Source organism: Opisthorchis viverrini, assembly GCF_000715545.1.
Source record: "Opisthorchis viverrini unplaced genomic scaffold opera_v5_117, whole genome shotgun sequence".
Taxonomy (NCBI): domain Eukaryota; kingdom Metazoa; phylum Platyhelminthes; class Trematoda; order Opisthorchiida; family Opisthorchiidae; genus Opisthorchis; species Opisthorchis viverrini.
In genome coordinates this window covers 417,982-424,015 of record NW_008751771.1, presented here as the reverse complement: position 1 = coordinate 424,015, position 6,034 = coordinate 417,982, and positions in this window count along the sequence as shown.

Here is a 6,034-nt window from a genome sequence, read left to right as displayed (position 1 = left end):
TATGCAGTGAGTTTCTTATCATCCATATCGGATTTTGTGAGGCACCGTATGTCGAACCGTTCCAAATAATCCTCCACGTCACGCGCAGTTGAATTAACATCTAATGGTTCCATTTCTGCAGGCATGATGAATCGTTCCAATCGCGATGCCAAAATGTGAGAATTGAGTTTCGTACGTATATCGGTATAACCAGACTAACCAGAAATCCAGAATTCAGCGAAGCGTAACAACTAGCACGTATGTATTCGAATTGGCGAATATGTACAGCGTATGGAATATTAAAACAAGAGGATAATGAATAGAGCAACGAATAGAGTATCAGTCATGTTCATCACACGAACGCTGTAAGCACGAGGGAAATCAGAAGGGGAGTAGAAGCATGTCACCACGTTCGTGTTGCGTGAAATTGTATAAAAACGCATTTTTTGTAGTTTCTCGTATTCAAACGTAACTTAGTCATGCAGTTGACGTAATGTTATAGTGGAAGTAAAAGAAAGATACTAAACACCACAATTTCTTCATCACTCGCCTAACCAAATCTAAGTTGTCTGTGTGTAGTTCGCGCTCCCTTACGGCCATATTTCTTGTGGTTTTATGCCGCAATTCCAGATTGTTTTACGAAACAATCTGCACGCCTGTTACCGCTATTGAAATCTTTCTCCAATAAACTTGATTGAAATACATTCTGGGCTGGGCGATTTTTAATACCAGCCACGTTTCATTTCACAACATTTTAACAGTCTTCAGGCCCCTATTTTGTACGATCTCCGAATGGATACTTCATTCTTACGTTGAACATGAAAGTTATTCGAAATTTACTTTTCTTCCGATGTGAAACCACTTTCTTGCGGTTAGATCAAAGTAGACACCTAGAGGAATTTTCGAAGCCAGAAAGTATCGATCAAAAAATCGGTCAGGAGCACTTGGGTTGTGCTGAGGGGAAGGGTAATACCGAATATAATAACTGTTCGGCTTTAAGTTCAACACAGCGGCATAGGCCTACATTTAGCGTGCACGGAAAACACTAATCAAGGCGTCTGCCGCACTGGTACCAAGTCGAAACGTGGTCCCAGTACGTATAGCTACGGGATTCGGCAAATATAAGTGAGATCTGTTTCAAATACTGGTTTACCTTTACCGACCGGTACCCATTCGTTCGGATTGTTCAATTTTGCAGCCACTGCTAACTAATCAGGGTCGGATGATTTACTGAACTCGTGATCATTTCCTCCGCTGGCCAAAGGTGGAGCACTGAAACCAAACACAGTTTCCCAGAGGCCTGTCCACAATCAGAGCTGTCGGTGATGTTTAGAGCCTACTGCGGTCCTAACACAGTTATCATCACACCACTATTACGCTCCATGGTTCAATCTTATTTGCATTCGGGGAGCAGGTGTTCAACAAGATCAAATAGTTGGCGAATTACTTGTCAGTGGCCGGACTAATCGCTGAGTATCACCCGGACCTCAAAGAATAGTACACAGTATCACAGAAATTGGTGATGTAAGGCGGACTTTCGTTGCGTCAAGTGCGTATTTTGAAGCACTCCTTGAGTTTTGATTTTATCACAGTCACGGATCGTGGATTCGTCCAGTAAACAGGTCTGCTTGTGAAATTCCATTTCCGGTGGTGCAGCGCTGAATATGCCTTGGAGTCACTACCTACGTTTTGTTGTATCCTGATCACCGACACGCAAAAATACAGACTGTTATCCCTTATTTGAAAAGTTTGGTTGGCGTCAGTCACACACACATATCTCTGGGACTTCTCGTTCAACGTGATGAGCTGCGCAGAAACTCAGGTTCGTTCTGTCACTGGCCGGATCACTCATCCACAGGTATCAACTTTTCAACATTTTCTCACTCTCGGAATTGAAAGGACTAAATCAAGCGAGACCCAAGCAAACTAGAAATACTAATAACTGACGGCGTTCCTGGGTGTGTGCTAGCATAAATATTCGTACAGGCCCTGTGAGTGGACTCTTTTGTAATGGCAGCGGTGCGTTCCTGTCGAATATAGTAGGTCCTTTCTCCACAAAAATACTGTGCACCGACGGCGATTCTTACTCGAAAAAGTCAGAAGCCCCTTGAAAAGCAAGCCAAATGCGAATTTCACACTCGGAGTCCTAGGGAGGTCTGATCCCACTAGTAGTGTGCAGTATAAATGTGCAAGGTTTCTCATCGCGCGTCACATCGTGGTTCAGTAGCCTCGGATATCACCAGCCATTTAGCCTCCAACGTGTCGTCTCCAAATATCTACAAGGAAGTGAATTAGCCGAGAGCCTAGAGCAGATAGTGAACGAGATAGACAGTCAGCCTTAGTATTGAGACTGCATTAATTCCTCTATCGGCATTATTACGACGATCAAGTGCATAGCTAATACCCAAATTGGACAGACTTCGTCAAATACCCTCATTCTGCGCAGGAATAGACTTTGACATGGGATTCAACCGAATCCAGCTGAATCTTTCGTCTACGTTGTTCAGCCACTTCATTTTTCAGATTGTAGGATTTCGAGATACCGCAATAGGCTGTTGTCTAGATGAAGTCTTCAGCAACCTTATAATTAGTGTGTTGGTCTAGTCAAAGACGTAATGCGATATCTTGAATATCATGCCGACTGAAACATTAGGCGGCCTGGTGCAGCTTATTCAGTTGAAGCGGACCATCATGAACGACAGGAACAATCGACCTTGCTCTGTTAACTACTTGAAAACAAAGATGATTCGATTCCCCCGAAGGATCAGTTACATGGTACACCTTGCTTTTTACTAATATCTACTGGGGAGGTTTAAGTAGGGTGGGCCACGTGATCCTTCAGGTAACATTCACAAGCTGTCTGTCCAAGAAAGACACATCTGCTGGCGAATCGTAGCAGGCTGGTGATTTGATTTGAATGTTTGGTAATAACTAACCATTGAACTAGCCATGAAATTGGACTTTATATGAATTCCAAGACTGTACCGAACCAAACACTTACCCTCAGGAATCGATAATTACAAAGTCATGGGTTTGGAATATGGAAGAACGCGGGATCCCAAAGAGCTCAGCCAAACCGTGTTTTGCTATTAATGGGACTTATCATGAAGATTGTGTCAGCTTCAGACTGCACCTCAGTCTAATAACCTTCACAAGTCACCTACAAACAATTGTATAAGGAACTATTTTAAAATCTGCTACACTGGCAGACTGTTCTCAAATTTTAGCATCCGACAATGCTCCCAAATTACTACGTGCGGTTGCATGCGACCTCGATCACAATTTGTTATACTTCTACTAAACTACAGCTCCCGATAAAGAAGTTGGTTTCAGGAGCCTGGTAGGAGGGAACATAATAAAAGGCAAAGTTCACGATCACATATTCTCGCGAAAAGTTCCTAGATAATAATAGCAGACATAAGCAGTCGAATCAGAATACGTCTACCTCACTCACTCCACAAGTACCTGTGATACAGGGCAGCTACTGCTGCCCAAGGGCGTTGGCTAGGCTCACATATGTGCGTACAAAAATATCACGCATTCTACAAACCAGGTGAGATTGGTGGCAATGACCGTGAACAATTCGAATCTTCCCGCTAACGGTAGACGGAACTCCAGGACTCAAATCACACTTTAATTTGTCAAACTGTATCTCCGCGCACTTCACACTGGTCCTTTGCGCCAATGGGTCGGACGAGTTAAACCCTTGTACCACAACAACCACCAAAAGAGCTCACCACTGTCGGTCATTCGTTGACCTGGTCCAGTTGGTAATGGCTTAAATCACTAGCTCTCAATCTGAGGAAATTTCCAAAGTTCGGATGGAACATAGGCTTAGAAGGATAGGAACACAAGAACCTAGAAGGATACTAGGTTTCTGCTCGATTCACTGAATGGCATTCGCCCAGTTGTCTGCTGTCTATTGTTGATTGCAGATTAAGGTCAGGGCATTTGCTTGACACTGTGTGACGCATTTTATACCGTTCTGAGCTTAACAGCGAAGTTCTTCACATGTAAAAGGGTAACGTATCTAAAAACAACGGGTTGCGCTCTGTTCGCATGTTAGATGAGTACTATTTTTCTTGGAAGAACCCTAATTTATAAGCTTGCTGAAAATCACAAACGAGGAATTCAGCCAAAATGCAGCCGAGTCTCCCATTAAGACCAAACTGACCTGCAGATGAGTGCATTTCATGCACCATTTGTTTTCACTATACCCGTCACAGGATCATTCAAAAGTCCGAAACGCCTAAAGAGCACAACAACCCCCATATAATCGTCACGTCACAAGGATAGACTTATTGATGGCACAGAGAATCTCTGGATGACGGTACAGCGTAGGGGGACCAGTGGCTGCTGTGGAAAACTGGCCTGAATTGGGTGTACAACGACAGGCTGCCCGGTGAGTTTAGAGCACGACAGAAATGGTGACCATACCACCATACTATCAACGTGTTCACTGGACGCATGGTTTGTACGCTATGTTGTGGTCCTTTGCGATTTCGCCCCAGATTGGACTCTAAAGTATCAATCCATCTTGTTAAGTTCCTTTCCCCGCATGATGCAGTGAAGGCCATCAACAGTCTGGTTCTCGAGTACCTGGTACCAAATGGTCCTCAGGTAAACTATTCAAATGCACTTTATGTACTTTACTCGGCTCGCAAACATCATTCTAATAAACTCCATACATGAACTTTGGTAACAACCGAAGCCTCGAAATTCGAATTTTCAAACCGAAGTCGTGTAAGCGGACGTAAAACTCCACTTGTATTTTCTAGCCTTGTCAAAAAAGAAAATAAACAGTCATCCACCTGCTGTCTGGTGGCTACTCAATGGTGTGCTTGATTTCCCATGCTGCAACCTATTTTCGGCTTTTGCTGTGCGTTTGTCGACTGATATTTTTGCTATCAATTTGGCCCAAGCCGAATTCTTTTTCTCACCACTGTCCATGGTGATTGAACCCATGGTCGGCTCATATATTTGTGAATACGAACAAAAAAGTACTCTCCTGAGATTTCCCGAAAAAACCTCTTCACACTGTTTTTCATTGTCAATAGTTGTTCCCTAAAACACTAACAGCCACACGGTGCGAAACAAATCGATAATCGTCTATCCAATCTCTTGTGATTAACATCAAGAGCCAACCGTCTCACTTGCGCTCTGTTCGCATGTTAGATGAGTACTATTTTTCTTGGAAGAACCCTAATTTATAAGCTTGCTGAAAATCACAAACGAGGAATTCAGCCAAAATGCAGCCGAGTCTCCCATTAAGACCAAACTGACCTGCAGATGAGTGCATTTCATGCACCATTTGTTTTCACTATACCCGTCACAGGATCATTCAAAAGTCCGAAACGCCTAAAGAGCACAACAACCCCCATATAATCGTCACGTCACAAGGATAGACTTATTGATGGCACAGAGAATCTCTGGATGACGGTACAGCGTAGGGGGACCAGTGGCTGCTGTGGAAAACTGGCCTGAATTGGGTGTACAACGACAGGCTGCCCGGTGAGTTTAGAGCACGACAGAAATGGTGACCATACCACCATACTATCAACGTGTTCACTGGACGCATGGTTTGTACGCTATGTTGTGGTCCTTTGCGATTTCGCCCCAGATTGGACTCTAAAGTATCAATCCATCTTGTTAAGTTCCTTTCCCCGCATGATGCAATGAAGGCCATCAACAGTCTGGTTCTCGAGTACCTGGTACCAAATGGTCCTCAGGTAAACTATTCAAATGCACTTTATGTACTTTACTCGGCTCGCAAACATCATTCTAATAAACTCCATACATGAACTTTGGTAACAACCGAAGCCTCGAAATTCGAATTTTCAAACCGAAGTCGTGTAAGCGGACGTAAAACTCCACTTGTATTTTCTAGCCTTGTCAAAAAAGAAAATAAACAGTCATCCACCTGCTGTCTGGTGGCTACTCAATGGTGTGCTTGATTTCCCATGCTGCAACCTATTTTCGGCTTTTGCTGTGCGTTTGTCGACTGATATTTTTGCTATCAATTTGGCCCAAGCCGAATTCTTTTTCTCACCACTGT